Here is an 11601-nt window from a genome sequence, read left to right on the forward strand (position 1 = left end):
CACTCGGAGGTGAACTATGAACTGTTGGATAGCACGGCCGAAGTGACTGGGAGGGTTGCCAAGACAACGACAACATGTGTCAACAACACGCACCACGTGACATTTAAAATGACTGCTTCGAATGCGTGCAATCCTCCCGCTCCGTGGGAGAGCGGGGGTCGGGAAGGGGGCACCAGTCTTGGGCACCCCGTCGAGGGTGGCGTGGGGAACGGACAATATTCTGGCCCAAAATCAACCAAGGAGACTGATGAGGGAGGGAGGGGGAGGGAGAGAGACAGTGGGAGGGGCGCGTGTTAGGGAGCTTGGAAGGGCAAAGAGACACATCCCACGAGACGAACCCGACGGCAGACGACTGTATAGAGGCGTGACTCGTTCCTCAAAAAGAGTTCCTTCCGACACTGGCTCCACAAGTGGGGTGTGACGACGACTTTTTTCCCTAGTTCCCCCCCTCCACTCTTTCAGAGCGGGCGAAATAAAATCAGATAAGTCGGTGGAATTCACCGCGAGACCTTCCTTCTTCCTCTTTCGACGGCTTCCGTGAAAAGACTCGCAGTCTGACGGACAAGGAAAAAAGAAAACATTTGACGAGACACGACTTGCGGAAAAAGGTAAATCAAGGAACTTCTACAAGAAATACGAAAAGACTTTGCGAGGACCAATCCCTCCCGCCTCGGGCACTCTCGGAAAACTCTCATTAATTCACGACTACTCATAATTCACGACGCACTTTGAAATTCTTTGCCACAAGAACTGACGCCACCGCTAAACATTCACTGCTCCGGACTATAAACCAGGCCCACTAAATGGTTAAACGTCAGGGCGCCCACCCCACCCCACCTCTCACCCTTCCGACCGACTCAACAAGAAATGCAATCTGCCTCCGCGACTGACGACATTTCACTCATCGTGAACCATCGCCCATCCATCATCGTCAATCAATCCCCATCGCTTTCATTCATCCCATAAACCGACTGTTGTTACGAGGACGAAGACTTAGTTTTTTTTAATTAATGAAAAAGGGTATTTAACAAGAGAATCTTAAAGAGCACCGTCGCGCACTAACATGCATTACACACGAAACGACTACATTTATTTATGATTATTTATTCTATCACACACGCATACAACATATCCGCTGAACTACGATTGCAACTCCCATTCCACTTATATCTCTGTCCCTTACGATGAAATGAACCTTTCCAAGAACACTTGCGCGATGTCAGGTGTCAAGGGCGTGCTCGAGAATGCCTCACGTTTGCTTTATTTACAGCCTTAGGCGGGAGGCCTATGGGTTTATTTATATCAAAACACAATAATTTATGCCACTTAATAAATAAATCTTCAATTCTATGTTTCTCCGGTGTGAATTGCAGGTAGACATATCTTTCTTATTAAACTTTAAGGACGTTTATGAAAGTTGGTTTAATTAAGTCTTATCGGCTCCTTGATAACATTTTCAATTTAAATGACTTGGGATGAGCAGGGGGTGGCTTTGGTGGATACCCTGATTATTTAAGATATGCAAAATGAAAGGTGAGAGACGAAGTGACATGAGATGGCCCATGACCTTGACTGTCATGAGGAATGCGTCATTTGTTCCGTCATTTCAGTGTGAAATTCGCATATCCATCACAGCATAGTTTTTGCTGCCCACCCCCGGCGCATTAAACAGTCATCGTCTCAGGTTTAATGGGGCACGCCCGGACGATCTGGCCGTTGGCCTGCTTCCGTTGCATTTTGCCAGCTTCTCATGAGTGAACACTTCGGAGTAACGGCTTATATTTTTTATAATGCTTTCATAAGATAAAACGAAGCGTCCCCTTGCTGGCCAACCACGTAAACACGGAACTTATCCTGAATGATTTCGCTCTTTTGCCTGAAAAGCTAATCCAACTGGTGCAAATCGACATTAAAGTGAAGTTCGTGCAACGGACGAAATAGGAAAGATTTGATGACCTACCTTGTGGGGAAGACGTAGGCAGCCGATCTGTCTGCCGAGGGATGGTCCCGACTGGATGGTCTCCATTGACTCGTCTTCTTCTTAGTTATCCGTGTCGTGTTTGGTTCGTTGACGAAGGGAACGAATCAATGGCGTGTGCTGCTGTATTACGTACAGGGCCAGGGAGCGCCTTTCGGCCCTTGACGACGGCGGTGTCGCATTCCTATCGCAATCGTCGACTCTGTGAAACTGATGGTATTATAACTACTGTTATGTATGTATATGTATTATTTAAATGCCTCGCTCTGTTCGACGTCGTCATCGCCCGGGCGGAGGGAGTGCTTCCATTCCCCTCAATCTTCACAGGAGACCGAGAGAAATGGCAATTTTACAACGGAGCCTTTGTATTATAGCGTTTGTTTTTAAATAAAATTTGTAAAATCGTTTATACTTGTTTCATTCAACCAAAGTTTCCTTTATTGCGTTTCTTGCTTTCATGGGTGTGTTACTAATTGGAGCAAGAAAAACTTAATTAGTCTTATATGTCCATTCATTTGAAATTTCATAAAAAATAATATGCCTTCACAATAAGAGCAGAGGGATAGGTAGATATTGCTCATGGACTATCCAAGACTTTTCTGTTCACTTTCACTAGACCCGTGTTAACAATCACCTGGCTTGACCCGTATTCGGCGAAGTCACTACGCTGCATCCGTCGAATGATGGCGTATGTAGTGCAGTGACCTACATCCGATATTTTCAGTGGTTATTTTTCTTTGTAGTGGTACTGTGGCTGTTCCTTGACCATACAAATGAAATGAAGCCGCACGAGCATTACACCTACATGATAATGGCGCCTGGATTTCGTCTGACTCGCTCTTTGGCGATATTTTACGGTTTATACAAATTTAGCCATTTTATTGCATTTTGTTATCAAGAGAAACGACATAAATGTTTTGAGACGGCCGCGAGTACAGGAAAAGGAATATTTTGAAAGAAATATTCTACTGTAACTGTACTTTTATATGTCGTCAAGGCACCGTCTCCTTATTTATTGGTCATCTTTTTAGTTTCTATTATTTGCTCCACTCCTTTTATAGGTAGCGATACCTTTATGAAAGTTTTTCCATTCATATTTTTATGGAATGAATTTTAATTCGTATGGATCATATTGTAGCTCTAGTCGGTATGTTCCACGTGGCATGCCCACCTTCGTAATGCTAACAACTTGTTGCATAAATGTTTATGGAAATTATAATATATGCTTCAAATCGGTCGCTAATTAGTTAATTTGCATATTATTCACTGACACTGTTTATAAGTACTGTATGCCGCAAATTTCCGGTTGGCCTACAAGTAAGAATCTCTACTGCTTTTACTGATTAGTTTGACTGAATTGTCCGTCATATAGAGATTTGCAATTAATGAAATACGGATGAGGCTATGCACTGCTTAGGTTTGGTCATGGATATTAGGAACAAACACATATGAATAATTTGTCGCAAGTAATAATCGAGGTAATGCACTGTACAGGTTTGCACACGAATTCCAGAAATAAACATATATAACTAAGTTTATTGCAAACATTTTACTTGACCATAGTACTAACTTGACATCAGAAAAGATTTCACCACCTTCACTATTGAAAGACGCATAGATATTGACGCACGTGATACTTTCTCATGGTAATTTAAATAAGTCACGTGAGTAACACTATCACGCTCAGAAGCTGCAGTGGGATCAGGAGTAAAATCAAAGATAAACGAGACACTTGACGAGAGATAATATTTCAATATTAATTTCTAAATGCACTTTGAATTCAGCCACGTGGGAATCACAGTGTTATTCAATGAGAGAAAGGAACACGTTAGCTGTAGCACTTTTGGCGCTGAAGAAAGGAGGTTGAATATACGAGTATTCACATATATAGGTACATACTGACCAAAAACATGCACTTAATAAGCCATGAAAAAGCAGGCACTAGGGGAAACGCACATTATGGTTGCACTCTCCTAGACATCAACCGTGAAAAAGTTATTTTCTGCGTTAAAAACACTATTTTCACCAACAAAAATCTTGAAAGAGAAAATTAAACTTTGTTTTCATACAATCAACTTTGATTCCAAAATCAGTTCAGGAATGTGAAAAGTCTTTCAAAAATTATGCACTTCGAAGATCTGAGGAGATTTTCACCATTCAGCTGTCTCTTCGTGCTCTCCTGCGTTGAATTTCAAATAGCACCCATTACATTGTGATGATTCGGACGTGAATTTCAACTTTCTTCAAAGCACTCGAATGGCGTCGATTACAGCCTTCAAATTGGCACAATTGTAAAAGTGGCAGAAAACGCCTCCTCCCAATTCCGGCATCGCGGGGATGTTTTTCGCTTTCACGGGACTAAAATCAGTTCTCATCCCTCGATGTGTAAATGCCATATGTTGTCTTTTCCTCTTTGCCTTTCATTTTATCCAGATTTCCACCACTGCTCCCAAGTATGCTGTGTTGATGAAGTAAACTTTGGACAAGGGAGTTACAAGCTCAAAAATGATCGTACTTATTTTAAAGAAGTTGAAATATGAACAATATATCTCACAAAATAACACCAAAGTGAAATATGATTACTGCAGTAAGAAAACAACAGCACAAGGAAACAAAAACACTGTCGTTTTGAGGTTCATAGCTGACCTAAATTACTTTTGCCCACCACAAGCAAAGAATTTCCTTTTTTTTTCAATCGATGCACTCACATTACCGATCTTCTTTAATCTCCAATAGATTTTGATTAAAGTTGAATTTCAAATGCCATCGACATGAATTTCACATCAGTATCCTCTGTTTTGGCTTGCATGAAGCTGGCCAACCCATATGGTATTTCATTCGTCCCGACTTGTTTTAATCGAGGCTTATTATCGTTAAAATGCACGCGCAAAACGAGGAAATAGACGTGGCAACAATACCATCTCCCCCACTACGAGAAGGTTAGTGGTAGTGTTGTCTCCAAATAGGGATTTGTGGTAGAAGAGGTTTTAGTATTCTTTTATATCCGATGTACCTTCTGTATTTAGTGCCGTCCTACCAGAAGGACAGGTCAACATAGGTACAATAATCAGTAAATTAAATGGGGCATAACTAAACAAATAATATGTTGTTCTTTGAAGTAGTAGTAGTTTTGAGGGGAGGCGACCGACAGCTAAGGTCATTTGCGCCATAGGGGATGGATAGGAAAGGATGAAGGGTGGAGAGAAACCCGGCGTCGGCATTGGCCTACTCTTTACGAAAGGCGCCAAGGGGTCCGCAGTTTAACGTCCCATCCGACGGACGGCGTACTCACTCAAAGTGCCCTCCACAAAGCACCTCAAGTAGGGATCGAGATACCTCTGAAAAATATTCAACACCGCCGGGATTTGAACCCGCGCCCTCAGGGTGGGAAGCCAGTACGTTAGCCCTTGTTCTTTGAAGTAAATCAATACGATAATCAATAAAATTTAAAAGAGCGATAAAAATGAGTCTGTCATTGCATAATTAAGTTTGCTAGTTGCCCGCGCATTGGTCAGTTACGCCTGACTGACGATGTTGGTCGCCATAATTACAGTTGGCATCTTTAGTTCCTCAGTCTTCGGACCACCAGTCCGACTCCGAACCTGAAGGCTCGACCCGGAATGTAGGAGAAAATGCCATTCTGCGACGTCTGGGCTGCCAGAAAAGTCAGACACCACGGAAATTTCGACGCATGATTTCCAAGACCTCATTATGGATAGGAATTCATACATTACTTACTACCTTCCGGTGTCCCATTATAGGATTTCGTCATATGTACGAGAGGACCCTCTCCCACAAAGTCTGATATTTTCAAGGTAAGTAATAAATAAGAGTAACTGGTGCTAAAGTGGACTTTTGAGAACAATTACTAATCATAATATCCATGAAAAAATAGAATCCATTGAAAAATGGTTCAGAAGCTCATATGGACTACCTAGACGTCGTCTCACTAGCCAAATACTAGCATGCATTTTTGTTAGTTATGTAATGCTGTATCTATATATGGAATGCCGTATCTACATAAGAGGAAGCTATGACAAGGCCAACATGAATTAAAAGGAACTTATATCACACAAATCAAAATTGTGCCTTTTATTCCTGATCATACCTATAACGTTCAAGCACACAGAATACCCCTAAAATATGCCGAAAATAATGTCCAAAATATGCCCATGGAAATATGCTAAAAATACATTTGTAGTAAAAAAACAATATTACACCCCACATTATTGATAACAAAAATCCATGAGACTGTTCTAATTGCTTAAAGTCACAATTATTTGAAAGTTCTCAAACAATTGTTACTTTCATTATCATTTCCTGCTTCATCTAAATGTCAGTGAATTATTTGGATTAATTACACGTTTTCTGTTGCTAGACACTGCCTTTTATCACTTAATATTAATGTAGAATCGGCTTAAAATGACCTTTCAACATAAATTTACAGAGTTGAACATAAGTTTAGATATTTCACTTGCATTACTTAAAGTAAATCAGTTTAGATATTTTCTAGATTTTCAATGTCTTATTTAAATAATTTGAGAATGGAATAATGATCCATACAATTGTCATTTCTAAGCAAAAAACAGGATATTACAGTATAATTTGCTGATCTGAATTGAAATTGAATTCAAATCAGTTACAACAGCCACATCCTGCATAAATAAGCCCCAAGGAGTTCTTTAGATAATACTCGTATTTTGGGATAGTGACTTACATTACCTACTGATCTCCTCCAGCAAGCAATAACTTGATAACCACCACCATTTGAAATCCTAGTAAAGGTAATTCTTGGGTGAAAAAACTCACAAGAGATATACACACTATAGAACAGGAATGGCTTGAATGATGTAATCATTCACTTTCGTTTTATTGTAGGTTGCGCAATGGCACACAGATTACTCTCATCAAAAATCATGAAAATTTTATGCACACCACGGATCATGCCACAAAGCACACATATTTCATAGCAGGAGATGAAGTATATAATATAAGAAATGGATTCTTTGCAGCTGATGACATATCTCAACAGTGGAAACTAGTCATTTTTTCACCAGAAAAAAAACAATTAGTGCAGTGCCAATAAATATGTACACAGAATTGCATTTCATATTGTGTGTATATTAAATCAACCTAGAGCATTTATCGATAACTAAACAATATTTCCTGAAAATATTCTGCTGGTTTTTGCACAAGTCAACTTGTTTCAGGTGATGGGGAAAAATGAAGTCAATAAAGAAGTCTAACTATAAGAATAATTAGGGGAAGGTCTGTTGAGTTATTCATTTTCGATTAACATACTAACCATATTGATTTAGAATTCTATGTTATACATCATTTTTCCTCTTTATTTATAAATAGCAGAACAAAATTTAATAATTATATATTAATCGGCAATTTCGTGAATCAGCTCCTAAACCATAACTAACAATTGAAGCATCTATCCCACATTGCAAAAATTTCTTTGCTCTAGATTTTATGATACAAAGCATGATGAAGTAAATCGCACAGTGATGCTGCATGAATGCAGCTCTCCCAGTTGCTACATGGGACTTATGAGCTTGATATTCTTGGACTGTAACATCAACCACAGGCGGCTAGGGCTCCGTTATACAATGTATAGAAGATTCTAGTTTGGTAAACCTGAAAGCAATTAATTCCTTGCGTTGGTCCATGGAAGTAATAATACTGACATAAAAAACGTTCAGTATGTTCAGGGACGTGTGATTCCATTCATATTTTCTTGCCAGCTTGACTTGGGTAAAGGTGTTTGTTTCGTAAGTTCGGTTAAGCTAATTTCTGAAAACATCAACTTGTCCTGAGATATCCACAGATACAATAACAAATTCTGAAAAATGATGAATTGGCTTTGTGAAATCCAATGCTGATTAGGGAATTGATTTAATTCACAGCAAATACTGTTATTTTGTCAGACCCTTTCTCCAATGTATTTCTTTCTTATTTATACCCAAAAATAACAGCTTTATTCTGGGCATGTATCTCCTCATGGGCAGTTCTTTGGCTAAAAATTTGTATAATTAAGTGAAACGTGACTTTTAATGTAGGTTTACCAGCATACTATATATCTTATCACAATAATTTTTCCCTTCAATTAACACAAATATAAATAAATGAGGGTTAACATTGGCTTTAAATGTAATATTTTAAAATTATATTGGAGCAATTTCATATCTAAAACACAGGCAGCCAATTGAATATTAAACCAACAGTCCAAAAATATAACATTTTATGCATAACATGACGGAAAAATTAATGTCGAGTCTCTTTACATGAATACATTTAGAAGGGACAACAGACTATTACAGTTATGATAGAGTTTTTATAGAGGAAAATAATGTTCAGAGCTAAAATGAAATTTGCTTAACTGATCCAATTTCACAGCTTTTACATGCCCTGCCTTCTCCATCAGCGCGACCACACCGCACACTACATAAGCCGTACCACTTTTGATGAACACCAAGTACATGTATTCATTTGATTTTATAGCAGCAATTTTAAAATCAGATGGTCCTTATAATTTCAGCCTCTCCGAATGTTTCAGATAGTCAATGAAAAGAAACGCAAGTAAATCAGTTATATCCCGACAAAACAAGAAAACTAAGAAGAAGACCAATTAAGTACAGGGGTAGAGCATTACACTAATGACTCGGAGGGCCCAGGTTTAATTCCCAAGCATAACTCTCTGGCTACTATCAGCTTCACTCGAGCTATGTGATTTCTTGGGTTTCAGAACTTCCTGTGAAACCACACCTATCGAACTACCATATCACCTACCAAACCAACCTTCGGATTACTGTGTTTATATTTTCTATTCTAGACAAAGAACAATCATTATCCTAAAAGCATATGGTAAACTTAATAGGGCTTCTAATTATCTGAGTAAGTAAAACTTATGCTCATGAGTTAGTATAGAACCCAGGGTCCTCCGTTCATAAAAAAGGTCCACTCTTCAAATGAATTCCACAAAGTACTCGATTCTATCTCCAAAAGCAGAACAATCATCATCCCCTAAAGCCATGCAGTACACTTTCTACTACTTCCTTTAAAGATTTATACATCAGGTGGACTTAATGATTTTCAGGGCTGTGAATTTTCTGGTTTATGTGACATAGTCGAGTTCATAGTGGAATCCGATTGGAAAGTTTACCCTTGTCACGATCGGAGTGCCCTGAATCCTATACTAGCTCAAGAGCATATGGGTTGCTTATACAGATAATTAGCTGGACTAATACTGAGTGCACTATATGCCTTTGCCTTTCAGGGTGACGAATGTTCTTTAATAATACGAATATATTAGAGATAAAACTTTTTTGCCTTTACTGACTCCATCATTTGTGTCCGCACGTTGATGGAGTGATGATTCCCACCCACCGTTTCTATGGCGCTTGCCTGGCCCGGCCGACCCCACCCCTCCAACATGCCCCGCTTCCTCCACACCATGCCCATTCCCTCCATCCGACCCCTTTCCGCCCGCCCCGAGGAACAATCCTGCGTGCCCTGTCCGACCTGGCACAACAATCCACCTCCCACTCTCTCCCCCTCCCCTCTGTCACGGCAGTCGACCCTAAGAGCGAGCTCGGCAGTCGTCTCTTGGGGTCTCCCGGACTCCACGGATTCAGGGCCCTCATCCTTCTTCGTCAGTACATCGGGGCTCGACTCACTCCACTCTCGGCAGTGACCAGACCGAGATTAGCCAGCTTATGAAGGCAGCGGGCCCGCACCCACGAATCTCGATCCTGTACTCGCGTGCTACTCTCCGCAGAACACGCTCTGCGTCGTTCTCTTGTTTCGATCACCCACATAAGGGCATCCCGAGGTGCTATTTCTTTCCCAGCGTTCGATTGGCGAGAGCGTGTGCTTAAGTGTCAAGAGCCGCTATGTCACGCGGTCGCGTGGTGCCGGATGGCGGTTTATTAAGGACGGGGGGGGGTGGCAGTTCCTCGGGGGAATCCACAGAAGCGGATAGTTAATTCCTTGTGCTTGTCGAGTTTCCCGGTCGGATCGGTATCCGGTGGGTGCAGCATGGACGGAAAAATACCCTCCACGCTCCGTTGGCTGGAACCCGCGGCATGTCAGTTGGGAAGGAGACACGTGTAGGGGCGACGCCATAGACTTCGCTCATACCACGCGCGTGCACTGGGATCTCCCTCAAGTCGATGTTTTGCCCTTGCGGGGGATGGGAACGGGTCCTTTGAAGTATGCAGAGCAGCAATGGAAATTCGGCCGCCTATAATAAACAGAGCCTGAATCCCGCTCATTTTTTTCGGGGCGAAGCAAACCACCTTGCCAGGTGCCAGCTTGCAACTCCTCTCTTTATAATGGTGTTCAGTGCCGTACTTTCCCTAACTTAAAATTCCAGAGTATCGTCCTTTTTCCTCTTTCACCCAGATTATTACAATCCCGACTACGCAGAAATTTCTTTATTTTTATTTATTGACGTCATTGGGGCAAGATTGACACTTTAAAGTCCCTTCTTCCACCTAGCCCCTACATATTACATTAAAGACAATTACAAACAGGAGGTGGAGGAAAACCCACAAAGGCGGGAATCGAACCCAGGACGTCTTGAGTTGGCAGGCGAGGACGTTATCCCGCGGCCACCGAGCCCGGCAAGAGAGCAAAGATGAGCAGAAATGGTATTTTTGTGAAATTAGATTTCCTGTAGTTCATTACTCATGCATTGGATTGATTCTATTTCAACGCTTTCGAGGAAATTTTGAAGCAATGCATGTAGGTCAAGCAGATTACTTTTAATAAGCATAGTATAATACAAATAAATGTCAATGTAACTTATTATTTTCCGCAAAGATTGTCTAGGTCGTGATATATACTGACATATTTGATAGTTCCTTTTGAAGGTTATGTGCGATTATCACATCACTGGAAGCTCTTAAAATTATTCATGCGAGTCACCAGTAGGTCTCTTCTTCCCAGGATTCGAACAACATCCCTAAAAGACGGCCATGGGATAAAAAGAGACGTTTCATGGTCGTTTTAGGGTTATATGGTGGAATAGGGGATCGAGATGGTGCGGCGGCTAACGTACTGGCTTCCCACCCTCAGGGCGCGGGTTCATATCCCGGCGGTGTTGAATATTTTTCAGAGGTATCTCGATCCCTACTTGAGGTGCTTTGTGGAGGGCACTTTGAGTGAGTACGCCGTCCGTCGGATGGGACGTTAAACTGCGGACCCCTTGGCGCCTTTCGTAAAGAGTAGGCTAATGCCGACGCCGGGTTTCTCTCCACCCTTCATCCTTTCCTATCCATCCCCTATGGCGTAAATGACCTCAGCTGTCGGTCGCCTCCCCTCAAAACTACTACTACCATGGTGGAATATCATAATTAATTGCAAATTGGCAATTTTCCACAAACTAAAATTTATTAATGCGACCGGTTTCAATGTAACTACATCATCGTCAGGTCCTAACGGTAATGATGACGGATTCATTTAAGGGATGAGGGGCATCGTGTATTTGCTAAAACCGATCAAAATATTTTTGCAATGCCACAACTACGTGAGCAAAGTCAAATCAATTCATCAAATGAAGAACACAATGTATTTTCTACCTGTTCTTTATTTCGGCACAACTAGTTTCAACGCTT

This window comes from Hetaerina americana, unplaced genomic scaffold (genome assembly GCF_022747635.1).
Source record: "Hetaerina americana unplaced genomic scaffold, ioHetAmer1.1.p SCAF_2, whole genome shotgun sequence".
Taxonomy (NCBI): domain Eukaryota; kingdom Metazoa; phylum Arthropoda; class Insecta; order Odonata; family Calopterygidae; genus Hetaerina; species Hetaerina americana.